The sequence below is a fragment of the Chrysoperla carnea genome, chromosome 1 (assembly GCF_905475395.1).
Source record: "Chrysoperla carnea chromosome 1, inChrCarn1.1, whole genome shotgun sequence".
NCBI classification, from domain to species: Eukaryota; Metazoa; Arthropoda; class Insecta; order Neuroptera; family Chrysopidae; genus Chrysoperla; species Chrysoperla carnea.
The window spans coordinates 20,669,461-20,689,046 of NC_058337.1; positions in this window are offsets into that span (position 1 = coordinate 20,669,461).

Here is a 19,586-nt window from a genome sequence, read left to right on the forward strand (position 1 = left end):
ATAGTTTAGAATAATTTTCCAATCATTTTAGTGTCACAGTAATTAGACCATGTATATATGAAATATATCAAGGTCGCAAGTATTAGTCCCAAGTTTGTAACGCTTCAAAATATTGATGCTAAGAACAAAATTTTGGTATAGGTGTTCATTAAATCACCAAATTAGTTCATTTCAGATACTCCGCCTTTCTAACTGTCTGTATGCCTGTATGTCTGTCTGTCTGTCCGTTAATGATCAAGATAACTAAAAAAAGAACAGAGATATCTAGCTGGAATTTTTATAGCATAGGTACTAAAGACGTAAAAAATGAAATTAAGTTCGTAAATGAGCAACATAGGTCAAGTGGATCATGGGTCCGGGTCCTACGATCTTGCAAGCCGTCTATACATCATTTCAAAAATTAACTTCAATTATTAGTTTTCACTTCTCAATTCAAATTTTTTTTTAAATGTTTGTTACCTAAAACTTTTACTTGGTGAACCAATTTTAATGATTTTCTGTTTAAAAGCTGGTGCTTCCCGTGTGGTCCCATTTCAATTTGGTCCAGTTCTGACAATGGCATCTATGAGAAAGTCATATAAATTTGCAATAAGTGTGTGCGCGACAAATGGACGACTAACTCTCCAAAATCACGCCAACCAATTTCGAAGATCCTTTTTTAGTAACAAATTAGTTAGTATTCAGATTCACTAAAAATAAAAATAAAAAAAACTTTTAACAAAAAAAAAAAAGAAAAAACTTCAAAAAGTAAAAAAATAAAAATACACTAAAAAGTAAAAAAATAACGATAATATAATATAGTTATAATTATTGTTATTTTTGGAGTCGGTGTTAGCCAAGTTAAAGTAGCAAACTATTCTGTCACAGTTGTTTCCTTGTCTGACACCGATTCCAAAAATAACAAAAATTATAACTACATTATATTATCGTTTTTTTTTGCCGGGAGGAAATTCGGTGGCATTATTAGCGCACAACTTCCGTTACTAAACGCAACTGGTATTTATCGACTTAATTTAGAAAGAAAATTATCCAAAATTTAGCTGTTTTATAAATCACTCTCCAAAACTTTGCCAGCTCTCGTACCATTATTACCAAAATAAATTGTTACTAAAACAATACTTTTTCAATTCTTAAATAATGGAAAGCTTTTTTCATAGTTACATGAAAAAGAATAAATAAATATTCTGAGCGCATTTCATAGCTCGTCGAAAAACTTTTTCATGTCAGGTAGGTAATATGTTTTTTTCACCATTATCTTCTGTAAACTAAATAACTACATAAAACCATTAGGGATTATTTCATACTTAAGTGGGTAGATGATGAAAATATATAAAATGCACCAAACTTCATTTTTCAACAAACAATAAATGAGACGAATTTCTTTTTCCCTAAAGAATGAATGTAGGTACGAGATGTAACGTATGTTTTGTATAAACATCATTCACGCATGAATAACTAAATACTGTTTCAGAAAATCAGTATCGGAAAGAAAACTTTTTATAACCTATTTATTAACTCGATTTCTCGTCCGTTTGTTAACTTCTTGATAGGAATTAATTTTATTCGATTATTTTTCACTTGCCATTTTATAACGGCTATTGACCTTCGAATTGCTAGAAACAGCATAGCCATAAAAACAAAATGCTATGATCGTTAACATCTAGCAGAACTGACAATATATTTTTTGAGACGTAGTAGTAACAGAAAGTCGCCTTCGCGTCTGTATATTTATCCGCTAGCGTCTTCTATACCACCCAACGGATTCTGAAATAATTTTCATAATCATATAGATAATTTTTCTTCGGAAAGCCTTTGTAATATATGATTTATTAAATCATCGAATTTAATTACGCATAGCTCTCTAATTTTTAACACGCTTTTATGTATCTCTGTATCTGCATTGTTTGTATGTATCTTTATAGGTGTCTGCATCTTAAATACGATACACTGTATGTAACGCAATTTTTGATCGTGACTTTCACCCACTTCAAAACATAGGATTGAATTGAAACTTTGCACTATTTTCAAGGACCGTTGGAAATACAGTAATATAAATCCAATTATCCTTCACAGGATCTTCAGGATTAACTATTTACTAAAAAATCTTTGATGATAGAAACGCAGATACCATTCTATAATATAAATAAATGATAGTTAAAAAAACAATTAACAAACACGGTTTTGTTGCTAGTTTACCTAAAAATTATCAAATAAATAACAATTTTAAAAATCTGAAAAAATATGTTTTTGTAACTAGTTGAACTAAAAAGTTGAAAATAATTTCTATAAGTTGAAATGAAATATAAAAAAGCGTGGAATGCTTTTAACACACTTTTTTAAGATAAAGAAGTGATTTTTTTCTTAATCACTTTATTTTTTAATAACTTTCTACTTTTGAGTTCTATTTATACGAGCTTGTTTTTTTAAACATTTATTTATTTAACGTTACGTGACTTTATCCAAGACTTCAAATATTACTTTAATACCCCAATTTTTATTTACTATCCAAATAACTAAGCCAATGGGATGAACATTGTTTGAAAGACATATTATAGTAAACTCTAGGTACAATAAGATTGAGCCACAAAATACACTGCATTTTACCTTGGTGTGATACAATATACTAGCTTTCACCTGCCGAATACGCTGGATATTTCGTAGTCTGTTTATACAGATAACGGTAGAAAATGTTGATGATATGTCAATTTTCACAAAAACTTGTAGAAGGTTTTATCGATTCTAAGGGGAATAGGAATATTCTCTTCAATTTAACAGTATTAGGATAACATGCAAAAATTTTATTAACGTCTGGTAATTTCATTCACATCCAACATAGTTCCATTGTCAAATTCAAAAACCGGTATTATCTTGTGATGTCTTCCGTCTCGGCAATATAGCATTTTCAATCCATCAAACCACCCTGCAAATGCAATGTTTATACCTCAAAATGAACGGAACAATTATATTTTGCCAACTTTTTTGAAATTTTAAAACTAACAAATAAATTTCTTAGTCCATAAATTCTAAGTGATTCAATTTGAGCTACGTCCAACTTACTTGAATTGCTTGATGATTTGATTATTTTATTTGGTTCAACTATCAAGCTACACATTTGTACAATATGCAAAGTATTCATCCTATTAAAGGTTAAGATGCCAAGACTATTAAGATTGGGTAGAAAAAATTCAAAACAACAAGTGAAAAGAAACAATTGACTGAGTTAATTGTTGAAATACCATGCATAGTAGGTGTTGATTTCTTTATCACATAACACATACAAAAATGTATAGACAGTGTTGATGCGCAATCGTTTGTTTTTTTGACGTCACGTAAATAACAAAAGATATTCACTTTTAAATAGACACACACACAACTGATATTCCTATATTAATACATACTATAAAATTTGCACCTAATTAACGCCCTCGTGGGTAAACAGTGATGTTTACAAAAAAATGTTTCAAACAAAAGTTTTTTTTTTTAAGGAACATTTTAAACTTTTGTTCTATCTCTAACGGTTTACAAGATGGGTCCTACGGACCCAAGACCCAATTGACCTATGATGCTCATTTACGAACTTGACCTCACTTTTTACGTCCTGAGTACGCTGTAAAAATTTCAGTTCGATATCTTTTTTCGTTTTTGAGTTATCGTGTCAACAGACGGACGGGCGGACGGACAACCGGAAATGGACTAATTAGGTGATTTTATGAACAGCTATGACAAAATTTTTTTCCTAGCATCATTATTTTTAAGCGTTACAAACTTGGGACTAAACTTAATATACTATGTATATTTCATATATGCATGGTATAAAAATATGATAAAAGTAAGTAGAAAATTTTTTTGTAAAATTTATTATACAAAATTTACAACAAAGACAGAGAGGAGATGTTCCTTTCCTTATAAATTTTGTATTGTCGAATGACAAGGAAGAATGGTAATACAATTGTAAATTAAAAAAAAAATATTCTGACCTGGATGGGTTTCGACTTTGCAGCCTCTCGTATAGGAATCTGGCTCTTATTGAAAATGCTGTTCATACTTCAAGATAATGTACTATAAAAAAGTGTCGGTTGGAATAAAAAAAAAGGGACGATCGGTGTCGGCCAGACACTTTTTTTCCGTCTAACTCCCATTCTCAAAGCGTGTGATAAGGAACATAGTTCCAAAAAAGATTATATAAACGTTTGATCGAAGTCTTTTCATTTTCGAAGTATTTAATAATAAATTTTTCGAAGAAAATTCTTAAACCACATATGGTCGATTGCTCATAAAATCTTCTTTTGTCATTTTTGAGTAAGGAATCTCAATAAGTAATGAATACACCATAATCAAACTTTTGTTTCTAACTTTATCCAGTTAGAAACAGTACCTTGAAAACGAGGCATTATAAGAATTGCTACACTTAAACAATGAATTTAAGCAAGAGAGAAAACAAGCCTAGGAACACATTTACTATTTAATAGTAAATGTAGGTAATTAGTATAATTTTTTTTTGTCACATATTGTCAAATTTAATTAGTAGAAGAGGCGATAAATATGTGCTTATGTCAAATTAAATTTGTGGAAGAGACGATAATATTAATTGCTTTTTGTATAGCTTTAATTCATACTCATGTATGTAATATATTCATATAAAGTTGAATGTAAGTAAGTTAATTTTTTTCCCATTATCTTCAGTACCATTTGATTATCATTAATAACGAAATATCAATAAAATAAAAAATGAATGTAACTATTATCACGAACAACTCACAAATTCTCAATTATGCTCTATTTAGTGGGAATATCGGGGGGCTTGTGCGCAATTTTTCCGCACGATGGTACTTTTACACCTTATATGTATCTTCCGTAAGTTTTGGAAAATTTTAATATTTTTCGAACGGAAGGTGGTGAAAAGTGAACAAACGATTGAGCCTTCAAACACAAAATTTTCATACTCCTTCTTGTAGAAACATGAATTTGAGATTATCTTATTTAACTTTATTTAACACAACGAGAGTTTAAACCTTTGCTAACTTGAAAGCTTTACATGAAACAAGTGAAAACAAACAATTGACTGAGTTAATTGTTTAAGTACCATGTATAGACAGTGTTGATTACACGATCGTTTGTTTTTTGACGTCATGTAAGTAACGAAAAGATTGTGCCTAATTTGCGCTCTCAGTGATGTTTACGAAAAAATGTTTCAAACAAAAAATGTTTTTTTTTTAAAACAGTTTTTACATTTAAACTTTTGTTCTATGTCTACGGTTTACAATAAGGGTCCTACGGACCCAAGACCCAATTGACCTATGTTGCTCATTTACGAACTCGACCTCACTTTTTACGTCCTAAGCACGCTATAAAATCTAAATTTCAGCTTGATATCTCTTTTCGTTTTTGAGTTATCGTGATGACAGACGGGCAGACAACCGGAAATGGACTAATGAAGAGATTTTATAAACACCTATAGGAAAATTTTGTTCGTAGCATCAATATTTTTAAGCGTTACAAACTTGGGGGCTAAACTTAGTATACCTTGATATATTTGATTTAGACAAGGTATAAAATGAATTTGATGGATCGACAAACACTCACTTGTTTTCATTAAAGAAATGTATATCTTCACTTTTTTCTTTGTAGAAGTTATGTAAAATGCAAGTTACAATCGATATTATTTTCCAAGGTAAAATTTTCGTTAAGACTTTCCGACATTTCGAAGGAAAGAAAATATGATCAAATGCATTTGTTAGATGGTAAAAATTGGAAAGATGTGCGTATGTAGGTGGTTCAAATTGGTAAGATGTTAGAGTATAGTTAAGCATAACTTGGCAGAGAGTTTATTTTTACACAATCACAATTATTTTCTCTAACTTTGGAAATATTCAGCGATCCAAAATATACAGCCCACGTTTTTATAAAATCAAATTTACATTAAATCTAAAAATATTTTTATATTTCAATAAAAATCATATTTTCTTAGTTTTTTTTTAACTATAATTTTCGTTCTGCTCTTCGTTTTTTATTAGTTTCTGTAGCTTTGTATTTATAGAGACAGTATATAGTGTTTTTTATACCGTGATAATAGCATGTAAAATTTTATGACACATAAAAAATTACAAATTTGGTACATGTGGCGTTTATTATACCTTTCTAACGTAAACGTTACACAGGGCTGTGAAGATTTTATATTAAACTAATTGTAAGTAACTATCTGGTTATATAAAATGCAAAAAAAAAGGTAGAGTGTATTCGTTGTGTGCGTAGTCATGGTAGGGACAATAAAATCGATGCCAGCGCTTTAAATGAAAAATTTTGGAGTTAAAAGGGGCTGTTATGACTAATTTGCAATTCTTTACATGTTAATGTTATAGAAATGTCAAATTAAAATTATTGAAAAACACTAATTAATTAAACTTAACATAGGTATTAGTATTAAAAATTGTGAAAATAAGAAATCAAATTGAACAAATATTATTTTTCAAATGTAAATTATCATAATTATTTATTTAAATTTGTGAGACAAGAATATTAAATTTTAAATGTAAGTTTTAAATGCAATCCATACAATTATATATGCATCCATACAATTCTATAATTAAAGTAGTGTATCGTTACCATGGAAACGAAAATCACGCACGGAGCGAATATGTTATTTACATCTTTAACCACACACACCCATTATTGTCGTTTAAGAAGTTATCCTTTGCATCAAGAATGTAGAGTTAAAAACCTCTTTTGTAATAATTTCCTACAGGCATTGGGCTTTTGCTGACAGGCGTTTACTACAGTAAATAAAGACCCGAAAATAATTTTGACTTAAAACAAATACTTAATGGCTGAAATTTTTAGTCTAAAACCGAGTTTTCGTATTCGTGGTGGTGAGGTAAGATACAACCCCCGGTAGGGGTGAGTTGGTTTTTATTAGTTATCTTTGTTGGTATCGCACGTACAGATAAGTTCTATATATCAATATTTTGGAATTTTGATTATCTAACGAAATCAAGATCGTAGGTCAACAAAGACAATGACAGTGGAAGGTCAAAGATTTAGACTTATATATTTGTATTTAAAATTTTCAAGTTATAATTTTTGCTACCATAGGTTAATTTAATGAAGACTGCTACAATTTAATTATGCGAAGGCTGGCTGTAAACTTAACATAATAAATTTAATAGAAATTTCGTAAGATTATTCAGAATATACATATTCTCATACCTTGGTCAACCCTGTATTTACTAAATACGTACCTGAATGCAGATACTGAAGCTGTATATGTAAATTTTCTTATTACTTTTAAAAGATACAAAAGGGTTCTGGTCAATCAATAATTTCGACGTACATTTTTATATTATACGTAAATAGATACATACATATTTTTTTATTCTGGAAGTAGGCCAACCTCCTAAAAAGAACAAAATGTTGTGAAAAAACATTGGTTTATTATTAATTTTACGACTAAAACTTTCTGCTTATTACAGTCGGGATCGAACGAAGAATAGTGAAATCATAGAAAATTTTACAATTGTACAGATGGTTTACAAAAACATAACAAGTGAAGGGAGATAACCACCTGCATTAATTGTTTAACACATAGCTAAGAAGTAGATGGATTCAATCCAACCTTTTTCGTTTCCGTTTTCGATTTTGTTTTCATATTGTTAGGACCCGTGTTGGCCCCCTTCATAAAATTAGATATAGGTCTAGAAGACTGGAAACTGTCGTTATGATGGTTCTTATGAGAATATAAGAACTGCGAACTGGGATTTGGACATATTATAACGCTTAAAAATGTTGATACTCCCAACAAAATTTTTGTATAGGTGTTCATAAAATTACCTAATTAGTCCATTTCTGGTTGTCTGTCTGTCTGTTTGTCCGTTTGACAACACGAGAACTCGAAAAGAGATGTCAAGCTGAAATTTTTGCAGCGTGCTGAGGACGTAAAAAGTGAGGTCAAGTTCGTAAATGAGCAGCATAGGTCAATTGGGTCTTGGATCGTTGGACCCATCTTGTAAACCGTTAGACACAGAACAAAAATTTAAATTTAAAAATTCTTTATAGAAAAATCAGCAACTTTTGTTTGAAACATTTTTTCGTAAACATCACTGTTTACCCGTGAGAGCTCAAATTATGCGCAAATTGTATAGTTTGTATTATATGGGAATATCAATTGTATATGCATGACATGTATGTATGTGTAATGTGACAGAGTAATCAACACTGTCTATACATGGTATTTCAACAATTAACTCAGCAGCCTCAGGACATAAAAAGTAAGGTCGAGTTCGTAAGTGAGCAGCATAGGCCAAAGTCTTGGGTCCGAAGGACCCATTTTGTAAGCCGTTAGAGGTAGAACAAAACTTAAAGTGTAAAAAATGTTTCTGATAAAAAAATAAACAACTTAGGTAAACATTTTTTCGTAAACAACACTGTTTTCCCTTGAGGGCGCAAATTAGATGCAAATTGCATAGTATGTATTATATGTGAATATCAGTTATGTATGATGTGACATGTATGAATGGGTAATGTGATTTTTTTAATTTTTACTTGTTTTTGAAGCGTCCAAGGGAGAGACTCTACTCCATATAAACACTGCGGTCTTCCTACGATATTTTTAAAACATTAAAAAACAATACCTAATAACTTGCCTAGTCATGTGACGGCCGAACTAATTTAAAGTATCATTCAATTTTTATAAAAATTGCTTTCTACTTATTGGCCAATAATCTTTTATAGACCAATAGAAATTATAAAATCATTTCAAAAACGAGAAAGACTTGTACAGTAATTTTATGTGTTATGATATTAGAAGTCTTATTAGATAGGAATTTAAATAAAATTGCAATTACAGTTACAATTTCAACGCTATAAAAAGATATTGCAAGAGGATGTTAAATGATGTTTGTCTGTTAGTAGTACAATAAAACTAAATATATATAAGGAAAAAATTGTTGCATCTTTGAAATTTTGCTCAATTTTTTATTAGGTTGTATGAACTTCGTACCGAAACATCGACTATTCAAGTGGGAGATTCGTGCTTAAATTCCTTTTTAAGGATTTAGAACCCCAAATTAAAAAAAAAAAAAAAAATTAAATTCTTGCCACTTTCAGAATTTCGAAAATTTTTTAGTATCAATAATACACCTAATTTATCTTAGCCCACCAACAAATTCTTTTTAACGAATATATAAAATATTTCGTGGTTTTACTGTAATTTTTTTTAACCAGATGTAAAAAAATTTGTTGTATTTCGAAGAAAATACTTTTTTCTAAGCGTATGATAAAACAAAAATAAACGTAAAATAAGTTTTTTTCGTTTATAAAAGTAAGTACGTAAAAAATTTTATTGAAAAAATGAAACATTTTCCTACAAAGTCGTAGGATATAACGTATTGTATATTATATAACTAGCAGTTACCTCACCCGCTTCGCGGTGCATCTGGAATTTTAGCTACAAAAACTATTGCGTTATAAAATTTCACTTCATTTACCATAACTGATCCCCGATAATTTCATTGGTTTTAATTTTTTGGTTGGTTTTCATTGTAAAAAAAAAAAAAAAAAAAAAAAAAAAAACATAACAAAATACAGTCGAATTGAGAACCTTCTCCTTCTTTAAAGTCGGTTAAAAAAACCTTTGTGACATGACAATATAGCAAACTGATCTAAATTTTTCTATAAAATTATTTACATGGGCTTTCCATATACAAAATTGCATCCCCTTTTTAATCTTTTAGGGTATGGATTTCCAAAAATCCTTTCTTAGTGCACACTCATGCCCTTTGAGCAACATGTGTACAAAATTAGATTCTTCTAAACTCGGCGGTTTAAGTTGTGCCTTCATTGATCAATCAGTTTCCATTTATATACATAAACTTGATGCGTTTGATCGAAGCCAAAATTAAAAGAAAACAAAGTACGTTTTTAAAGAACACGTTAAGTTTAATTTAAGAAGTTCGACCTTTTAAAATAACTTACATATATTTAGCAAAACTATAAATTCGAATCAATTAAATTGCACTATTAGGCTCGAAAACACACTTAAAGTTCAAAAAGTTGGCCTCGATAAAACGCATTAAGTATAGGTATGGTCATAAATACTTTTGTTTTTTATAATTCCATCAAATATTCCTGTTTTTTTAAAACATAAACATTTTTTAATAACGTAAAAAAACTTTTTTTAAAAGAAATTTCTTAGTGGGCTAGGATGAAAAAGTTGTTTTAAGTATTAAAAAGTTTTAAAAATTGTCAAATCCGCAAGAATTTTTTTTTCATTCGAATTTTTTCACTATCTATAATGAATGTATTCATAATTTACTAAAAAAATAATACTAAAAACTTTAATCCCTCCCTTTAAAATTATTTTTGTTTTTTGATCTGTTATAAAATGATGTAGTTTTTTAATAAAAAGTTGATTGCTGAAAATTTAAATGAGAGGATTTGGTACGTACTTGAATCAGCAAAAAATGTACGATCTTAACATTGGTTGAATAAAGTCGAAATCGAATAAAAAATAAAACTGCACAATTATTTCAGATTCAACTTTTTGAAATGATTATACCCTGTATATATGTGGAATATATATCAAGGTATACTCAGTTTAGTCCTAAGTTTGTAACGATTAAAAATGTTGAACCTACGAACAAAATTGTGGTAAAGGTGTCATAAAATCATTTAATTGCTCCATTTCCGGTTGTCTACTGTCCGTTCGCCCGCCCATCATCACGACAACTCTAAAACGAAATGACATATCTAGTTGTAATTTCTATAGCTTGCACAGGGCGTTAAAAGTGAGTTGGATTTCGTAAATTAGTAAAATAGATCAATTAGGTCTTGAGTCTCTTGATGACCTGGTTCTTTAAAAAAAATAAATAACTTTTGTTTGGAACATTTTTTCGTTAACATAACTGTATACCCGTGAAGACGCAAATTAGAACAAAGCTTTCGTACCTAGTAAAATATTTTCGAAAAACGAAAAATAATTCTAGAAAATACTTACTCGATAATTTTCGAAAACCAAAACAAATGATGGCCGAAAGACCGTTATAATAGTGGTGGTTTTTAAACTTTTCTAGTTTATTAAAAATATTAAAAGCACTGACATTCAACATTATTTTCTTTACATGGTATTTCAACAATTAACCCAGTCAACTGTTTGTTTTCATTTTTTAAATAATTTTAATGTAATATAGTTTCAGCATCATGTAAAAACTTCTGTAGAAGCATCTAAACTAATTTATCGATTTTTTTTAACCGACTTAAAACAAAAAAGGAGGAGGTTATCAATTCGACTATATTTTTTTTATGTGTGTTACCTCAGAACCTTTGACTGGGTGAACCAATTTTGATGATTCTTTATCTATTTGAAAGCCGGTGCTTCCCGTGTGGTCCCTTTTAATTTTGGCCCAGATCTGACAACGGCATCCATGAGAAAACCATTAAAGTCTTAGATTACATTAAGTATGCACGACAAGAGGACGAATAACTCAATATCACGCCAACTGATTTCGATGATTTTTTTTTTGTGAAAAATTAGTTAGTGTACTTCAGATTCACAAAAAATCACAAAATAAAAAAAATTCTTTTAACAAAAAAAAAACCGACTTCAAAAGAAAAACTTTTTCAAAACAAATTAATATACTAAAAAGGAAAAAAATAATGATAATATAATGTAGTTAAAATTATTGTTATTTTTGGAGTCGGTGTTAGCCAAACTAATGTAGCAAACTGTTCTGTCCTTGGCTTGTCCAATGAGTTGTTTCCTTGGCTGACACCGACTCCAAAAATAACAATAATTTTAACTACATTATATTATCGTTATTTTTTTATTTGTTAGTGCGTATTAATTTGTTTTAGAAAAGTTTTTATTTTGAAGTCGGTTTTCTTCTTGTTAAAAGTTTTTTTTTTAAAGTTCGTGCAACCCTGCCATTAACATTAACAATAATAATTAAAGTTAACATTCAATGATAATAGAGAGAACGTACAAAAATATTAAAAATAGAAAATTACTATTCTTTTTATTAAGATAATGACTTATAAAATATTTTTTGTTTCATTAGCATCATTAAAATTGTCGATAACTAATGAAAATGATTATTGAACTTCTTTTCATTCAGTACCAACAAAAATATAAATATTCACAATGTTTTATTAAATAATAAAGAATAGACATTGAATAACTCTGTCCGGTAAAGTAGCAGTAAAAGTTAACTCAACAAATTCTATAGACATCAAATCTAATTGAGTTACAAACATCATCTTCGTATTTCCAGACATAGTTTAATTAAATTAATTACTTTCATATTATATTTGAACAAAGTATAATTATCAGGGTAGCCTGGGTCCTACAGTCGTTTGCATTTCGAGGTGGACTTTAACTAAATTATTTTTTGGAAACAGTCGATGAAAATCCAAGCGGTAATCTTGTGCCATATTGTTAGTAATACAGTAACAGTACAGTAATACAGAGCAAAGAATATTTTCAGTTCAAAAATGAGGTTTTTTAGTATTTTGATTATTTTTCACAAGAAATGTTTTCGTAAAGTAGATTTTTATTAAAATTATTACTGATTACGAGTCAAGAGAGAGTTGGACAAAATCATTGCGTAATATTTAAGAATTTGCTACTAAAAAATTTCTTCGATTTCTTCTTCTGCCTATCGAGTTTTTAGAAACTTAATATTTTCTGTTAAAACTAAGTGATAACTGATCGCCCTTGAGGCATTGTAGATTTTCTCTCTAAATGGGTTTCATGGAGCTCAGAAAATTTTTGGTTGCCTCCCTGAATGAATGACATCCGCCTTTTATTATTCCAAAAAAAAGATAATAGTAGAGTGAAATTACGCCTTGTGTATGGATTAAAAGTTCGAGCAGCAAAACTTTGGGGTTTTTCTTTTCACATCAAAATAAGTATTTTACTTTAGCATTTTAAACTATTTTGACCTCTTTTTAAAATCTTTTAAGATACATTTATTTCATACACCCCTTCCCCCTTACAGCGCGGGGGTTAAAGCTTAAAAATTTTGCTTTAAACCATATAGACCTCTTTTAAAAATAGTTTTCTCATGCCAAAGCAAAAAACACCCCCCAAAGCCAGTCCATACACCCCCCAAACAATTATTTCCAGAAAGTGTTAAATTTTCCGTTTTTCGCAAAAATATGGATCAAGGAGTCATTTTACGGGTAAGTCACTTATTATAAAATCGAAAGATAATAAAAAATGCTACAATTTAAAAAAATTAATAATAAATTTAACCTCGTAGGACAAAATGGCATAAAATGGCAGCCATTTTAAACAATTTCCTAAATTGGAAATTTTGGCCGAACTATTTAACGGATTTCCCTAAAATTTTAACCGAAAGTTGTAAGTAATAAAACCTACTATTGATATTAGTTTCATTAAAATCAATCGAATATTTTTCAAGTTACAGTCAAATGAACTGTTTTACCATATGTATGTATACATATATATATATAACTGGGAGGGGAAGGGACGAAACCCCACCAAAAAAATATGAGGAGTAGTTCTTAACATTGACTACAAACCTACCAAATTTGGATATGCACCGATGTCTCCTTTTGCGAATATAAAATAAAAATGATAAAATTTCTGAAAAAAATTTCATTTTTGACGCCATTTTGTTTTTTAAACATGTTGCACCACTCCGGGAAAGTAAAAAATTTCAAAAAATACTTATTTTGATGTGAAAAGAAAAACCCCAAAGTTTCGCTGCTCGAACTTTTAATCCATATAACAGCCTTTTTTTGCTTAGATTTACTCCAGTATAACCCAATAACAAATCATTATGCATGTTATCCGACCTTCCACAAAACGGGTACGTTAATCAACACCTCGAAAAATGCAATTTTCTCAGTCTGCTAACGAAGACGCTTTTTTTAACGCCGACCAAAAGCTCCTGAACATAAAAGTACAGGTTGCCGTAGGATAACCGGGTAGGATATTGTTTAAGCCAATTTTCGTTTAACAAATGAGTAAAAATTGAAAGAATCGCTTCGCAAAAAATTTTAGCTTACAATTGGGGTCAAAATTAACAAAAATGTTCATAGACATTATTAGTGAAGTTTACTCAACAACAACCCACAAAAGTTTTTGTTCTTATTGCATTTGAAGTTCTTGATTGTTAATTGTGAAGAGAGCGCGCGAAAAACGACCCAAAAAGAATGATTTTCTGTTCTATACATGCTAGAAAGATAGAGTTTTCACTCATCGACTCGAAATCGAGTCAAATTTAAACAAAAGTTCGACAATTTCATTTTCCAGGAGTTACATTATGGATTTTTTCGAACTTTTTTGTTACTTTGATTTTATTTCCAGTTGATTGCTGAAAATCCCATCTTTCCAGGAAGTATGGAACAGAAAATCGTTAGTTATAGGTGGTTTTTCGCGCGGTCTCTTAAAAATTAACTATAAAGCAATTTAAATGCAATAGGGAATATTCATGAAATTTAAATATGGTTCAAATTTTTTTTTTCCGTAACTTTATTGGCTGGATATTTCAACTAAACCATTATTTTAGTAATTAATTACTTAAAATTAATTAATAAAAGTACTCGTTTTTTACTTTGTTATAACGGTGTAAACAATGAATTAAAAATATTAAAAAAATACACGAATATTCCCTATTAGTCCAAAAATCTGATTTTTTTCATACATTTTTTGAGAGATGAAAATCGTAAAAATCGCGTTTTTTCAAATTTTACGAACTATTAACTCGAAAAGTGGAAAGTATAAGAACATTTTCTACTAATTTTGATCCCAATTATATGATAAAATTTGTTCCCAAGCGATTCGGTCAATATTATTTATTTGTTTAAAAAAATTAGATACACTAACTATATCCTACCGGGTTACACACCGGTAACCAGCACTTACACTTTCAGGAGCATTTTTTTAATGGGATCATGCAAAAAATGTCACTCCGAAAATTATTAATTCTCAATGGCTGATTTTACCGGGTCTAATTATTTGAACAAAATTATATATTATGTTATCGTATCGTTGCTATTTTCGATATTACCCAAGTAAAAAAGTAAAAATTGTCAATATTTTTGTGAAAGTTGATAGCCTAAAGCCTGTTAATATTTTAGAAAATTGGTGTATTCATAAAATTTAATTAATTTTTGCTGTAATACCAGAAAATTTTACAGATTCAAAAATGTTATTTTTCATTTTATTAAAAACAATATTGTTTTAAGCAATACCTATCGAAAGAAATTATCGCCTGATTAAATTTTCGTTATCAATTTCGTTACTATTTTTTAGTAGATTTCAGCAAAATATACATACATTACTTACTTATTTGTTTTATATTGTCAGCACCCAGGCTATCTAGCCTAGATTAAGGAAATACAAACTCAATAAGTAGTAAAAAAAAATGTGTATACCAAAAATTGTAATTAATGACATTCATCAACGTGGAAAAATTTATTTTATGGCATTAATTAAAACTTTGTGCCGATAGGAAAAATTTTACTTTCGTATTGTTAATAGCGCATAAAAATATATGAACATAAATAAATAAAAAAATTTTCAACAAACTAACGTCCAAAAAAAGTTTAACAAAACCACCAAATGTTGTAAAACTATGGGAGAAGTCAGGAAGGAAGTTTTAACAAGTTTTTTAAATTTTAATCCAGGCAAATTACAATGTATCATAATTCATTTTACAGTTTATATAAAAAAATGAATAAACGGAATTTGTTGAAAACTTACCTGTATATAACTTTCCATATTTTATTCAGAACACGGTAATATTAATTAAGAAAAACAAAACGAATAACAAAACCAAAACAAAACATAAACACTCATTAACTTTGTTTTCCAGCAAGTTTTAAAAAAATTATGGTAATTTTTTCTAAGTAGATACTTATAAGTAAATAAACACAAAACTATAAACTAAACTAAATAAAATAATTAAAACACAAAAAAATAATAAAATTAAGAAACAAAATTTTTTACAGATAATAAACACAAATAAACATACTAAAAGTAATTGCAAAATATTCGCATAATTCATAATAGCCGCATAACAAACAAACAAAATAATTAATAAATAATAAACAATTTCGCACACCCCACAAAAACAAAAAAGCGTTGAAATCACCCCTTATTTTTTCATAAAACTGTACACAGGTATTTTTTACTCGTTTAAAATAAATTTGGAAAAACAATAACACCACTAAACTTCGAACGCGTTATTATTGTTAAAACAAAACACGTAAAGGGTTGGGAACAATTTATTGTTTTGCTACACTAAATATTATCGTTATTATTATCTTACTGAAAATGTATGAACGAATAATAATAATATTACACGTTTCGATGTAACGTAAGAACGCCGGCGATGTATTTAGAATGCGAAACACAGTAGCACTGGCATAGACAACTTGATCGTAGCCAAGTCAAATTCATACTACAAATATCGAATGCATGCATGAAACTCAGAACTCTCAGTAAAGTTATGTTATGTATGTGTATGTAATTCGTTTTGTTTCCGTAATACGTCGCTACTGATGTTTATTTTCCATTTATCTTATCCAGACGCACTTGCAATACATAAATTTTAGGTATATACTATAGTCAAGTACATTTATAAGAAATTACTATAAAACCTTAGATATAATGATTATATATATACGTAAAGGTTTATAGGTTTCATAATAGAAAGATGGACTTGCTAGTGATATTCTATACCTACTAATCTGAAATAAATAAAATGATTATAATACCTATATTTATTTAAATAAGTATTCAAATAACACCATATGATAATCAAATAATATTAGTCGTGATAATATTTATCTTTTCCATTTTTGTTTATTTACATATAAATATAGACACATATATTTGAAATTATTGATTTATACAAAATATCTATTCATTAAAACATAAATGTTTTAAATGCTGTCAAACTACGGTGTTCATATTGGTATTGCAGATCACAAGTCTGCGAATAAAAAATTGTGATTATCTCAGGTCTTAACCAGTGCTTAATTCAGAGGAGGGCGAGCCGGCCAACCGCCCGGAGCGGCAAAAATGTGAGGCGGCAAATCTTAAATATTATAAACAGTAATCTCGATAATGGAGGCTCAATAAGACCAGGGCTATTCCGAAAACTGGGATTGTATGGAAAAGTTCATTATAATGTCCTCATTATAGCCCTCAGGATGCTGTGTGTACAAAATGGTAACCGAAATCTTTTTTCGTATTTTCGCCAGTAACTTCTTAACCAAAGCTAAATTATTATCACTACCTTTTTTAAATAAGATTAAATTTGCTATGAAATGAGATCAGTGCTGCTTTTGTCAAATACTTACTGAGATTGGCTCTTAAAATATCAAGTTTTTTTCATCTTTCATAAATACTAGCAGAATAGCCAGTTCTACATCAAAGCTATGGAAAGGAATGTCGAAGGAACTAACATTAAGGAGAATTAGTTAAGGAAAATGGAAATACTATTTTTTTTATCACTTTCGTTTCAAAGCATTTTCAATATCATCCTCATTCGATTCAATATTCGATTCAATGTCATCCTCACTCGAAGCACTGTCATTCAGGGTAGAAATTACAATGTCTACGGGACTTGCCCTAGCAGACATTGTTCAAAGCTGTTGCATTTAGAGGGAATCAATTTCAAAAAGTTTTGTAGTGCGGGTTTCATTTCGGTGGTAGTTGATAGGAGCCCCAAATCGATATGTTCAGTTAATTTAACAATTAGGGTTAACTTATAAGGTTTTTGTTTTAATTGAATATATTTATGTAAGTTAGTTTCCCTTACTTAATACTTTTTCCTACCAACATTCTATTATTTCTTTCTACTTTCATTAGAAAATGAGAAAAAGTTAAAGTTTTCACTTTTTGGAAAAAAATTTCGATATTTTAAGAACTACAAAAATTGACTTAGAAAAACGACACTGGTACCATTTCATAGAAAATTTATTCTTATTTAAAATGGTAATGATAAAAATTTAGGAAACCCATTGGGTTGAGCAATTATTTCGGCCACCATTTTGTACGCACTGCAACCTGGGAGTAGTAAATATAGATTTAGACTCACAGTAACAGTCCAAAACAAATTTTCAAAAATCATATCCATGTAATGTAAGTTCGCGTTTATTTATGTACGTTTCGCTTAGTGTAATATATTCTATTTATTTCCTGTACCGGAAAATTTTCAATTTTGTCTGAATTTTGGTCTATAAATCTCATTTTAGCAATCGAAAAATATTTTTTTTTCATTTGTTATTTGTTGGTCTTCGTGTGCTGCAGATACTCCAAGTCATATTTATCTCCAATAAACGCTTCTTTTTATTAGATTCTTTCGTTGAATGTGATTCTTGTCCTGGTTTTTTAACGCATGTAATGTTTCCACTAAAGGCTGGGAAGAAGTACGAATGCATGTAAGTTGACAGTTTTCTAAAAACCGTATCGTTTAAACAAAAGTTGACAAAGTCTTAGCCCAAAAGTAATCTTTAATATATCTTGAACGGAATTTAGGGATTCGAAAAAAATATTCCCAATAAAAGTTCGTTTTTCAGAAAGACTATTTTTTACGATTTTACTACACACAGTACAGTATTTTCAACTCTTTCATCTTTTTAGTTCCTCTTAATTTCCAAGAAGGCATTTACCCTCATAGCTTGTTTTACTCTCTTTCATTATGAATAATTCAAATCAACATAAATAAACAATTAAAAAAAACTAAAATAAATCTATGTTTATTAAACTTATGAATAACAATTATTGAATAATTCAAATTTAAAAAAAATGCAAATCATTTCAACAAAAAAGGTTGAATGAAACAGGAAAGAAAGGAAAGCAACTGACGCGATAAAGAAAACTATCCCCCCCGTCTTATCACGTAAGTACGTGCTCTTAATAATTAATTAAAACTTGTAATGATAGGAAAAATTTAGTATTGTTAATAGCGTACAAAAATATATGAATATAAATTAAAAAAATTTATAAAATAAGCAAACACTTCTCATTAAGTCTTTTCAAGAGTTTGATTAATGAGTCTTGAGCCATGTATATCTCTCACTTCTACAAAACAGGTAAGCAGAAACAAATACTAATTATAGACTATAGAGACTATAAAAGTAATGGATATACTTATAGTGGAGTCAAATTGGTTCAGTTTGAATCACTCGGTAGTTAGCTGTCGCATTGAAAACATCTAGACAACAAATGTCATTTTGAGTAATATTTGAATGACTTTTTTAATATTTGATGTTTTTTTAGTGTTCCAAACTGTAAAAATATAGGAGTAAAGGCCATATTTATTAGCTGTCAAATAATTATAGGAAGGTAATAACTAGAATCCAAATTCACATTTAGTCATAATAAAAATGAGACACCTTCATGTTTGGGGAAGGGAGAAGTTGGGGAAGTGGTATGGAGGTAGGGCTAATGTCACAGTTGTACTAGACTGTTGATATTGATGTGCGATTAATATAATTAACACGATTGGATTGTAATAAATAGTTATAAATCCATTTTCGGCTGTATCTCGGTTATTATTGAGTCTAGAAAATCGTTTGATTTAATAAAGTTTAGCAATTTCAATGTTCTACAACTT